Source organism: Lampetra fluviatilis, chromosome 2 (genome assembly GCF_964198595.1).
Source record: "Lampetra fluviatilis chromosome 2, kcLamFluv1.1, whole genome shotgun sequence".
Classification (NCBI taxonomy): domain Eukaryota; kingdom Metazoa; phylum Chordata; class Hyperoartia; order Petromyzontiformes; family Petromyzontidae; genus Lampetra; species Lampetra fluviatilis.
In genome coordinates, this window is record NC_136276.1 from 10191332 (window position 1) to 10193136 (window position 1805).

Genomic DNA, 1805 nt, shown 5'->3' on the forward strand with positions numbered 1-1805 from the left:
AATATTTGCACGGTCGTAAGCAAGCAAGCAAGCACGCACGCAAGCAAGCAAGCGAACTTAATATAAAGGATTTAAAAAAAGACCGACACAGAGCACGAGGGGGATAATGTGGCCAGTACCACGCCCGGCAGCCTTCGTTTGCCCAAGGATGATATTTACACATCGGCTTCGTAGCCGAGTGCGCCAACCAACACGCCACCGCTCCTCACCGCGAAGGCTTGCCCACATGCACACACGAGCACCCGTTTCTAACGACACATCGCACGCGTGCACACGCCGGATGATCAAGGCGACCCGGGCATGCAGAGCCATGAATCGGGACGCAAATTCTTAACTTCGTGTCTCTAAATGCGAGCGAGCGAGCGTAGTGGCCGAGCAACCACCCCACCCCGCCTTCTAGCCGCGCGCGTTCTGTGCGTTCTGCGGCTGAGGCCGGGGACTCTGGGTATTGATTGACACCGTCTCCTGGACTTTCCAGCCAGGAGCCTGTCCCGAGGGAGCGATCCGCGGGCTCATTACAGGACGGAGCCATTAGCCGCATCTGCCGTGCGCCGCAGCCGAATGCCCACCCCGCGCAGTTTCCGCGAAGGGCCGTGAACAAAAAAAACGAATACACAGACATTTCCATCACGTGAACACGTTCAATCCGTTAACCTGCGGGCATTCCCGTCAAGCCGTGCGTTTCTTCATTTTTAAATCCTTTATATTAAGTTCGCTTGCTTGCTTGCGTGCTTGCGTGCTTGCTTGCTTGCTTACGACCGTGCAAATCTTTCGGTCGTTTTTTAACCCACTTCCCGTGATCCAATCGAGCTGACATTTTGCACACAGACTCATTGTGCGTGACACATTTTTTTCGTGAATTTTTTCCCAAAATTTTACACTGTTTAGGGAATTTTTAAAAATATTTAATTACCAATTGCTTAATGCTGGCAGACAATCATCTGACCCATAGGTGGCAGCCATCTCAAGCCAGAGGATGAGAGGATTCTAGCCGCCACGCATATAAAGGATTTAGAGTGAAAAACTTTGTTTTTACGGGTTAATTTTTTTCCTTCCAGAAGTATTTAAGCAGACACACTGTGGACAGGCTTCGATTTTTAAGACGCTCTTCAGCAGCGTCAACATCGATTTGCTCCGGCAGTACATACACTAAGATTGGAACGATGCAGAAAATCTTAGCATGGTCCCTGCGCAAGGACGACACGCAAACATCTCGAAGTGTTAAATATTTTCACCGTAACCCCGATTAGCACAGTTGGCTACGTAGGGTGCGAAAGAAGTTCAGCATACATATTTCAACCAAGGCCGTTCGGCTGCCCGATGTTCATAGGCGAGAACTCGACGAACACATTTGGGCTCAATCAGCACAGGACAGCAAAAGTGTACACGACTTCTCACGCGTTAATACAGTAATCCCTTCCCCGTAACAGCGTAGCTGTGATTTTAACAATTTCACACCGACTGGCGTGATGAAGTATGGCGAAATAACCCCCATGATTGACGCGGCGTGGGCAGTCCCTCCATCCAACCGCGATCTGACAAAGGGATTTAATCATGGTGAATACTGTATCAACCATGAAATACGAGCCCGTCCTGTTTCACAGTGACCTTTTAAAGATCGCGTGACGTCTTTCGAAGTCGGTGTGATTGTCCTCGTATTAGAAAAAAGTCCTCGCAATTTCATTAAGTGGAAAAAAAATCTGGCAATCGTCGCCCCCTACTGCGAAAACCGAGCAGATGCCCTCCCTTAAATAGTCGATGGGTTTTTTTTCTGGGTAAATAAAGTACGTATACTAAAAAACCTA

At 48.8% G+C, this 1805-nt stretch overlaps 1 non-coding gene across 1 annotated transcript; it reads left to right on the forward strand.

The window, feature by feature from the left end:
- The first annotated feature begins 1127 nt into the window (after window positions 1-1127).
- LOC144947224 (U6 spliceosomal RNA) lies at window positions 1128-1233 on the forward strand. Its single transcript, XR_013640010.1, has one exon. It is a non-coding gene; the product is annotated as a U6 spliceosomal RNA (small nuclear RNA).
- The last annotated feature ends 572 nt before the right edge of the window (window positions 1234-1805 follow it).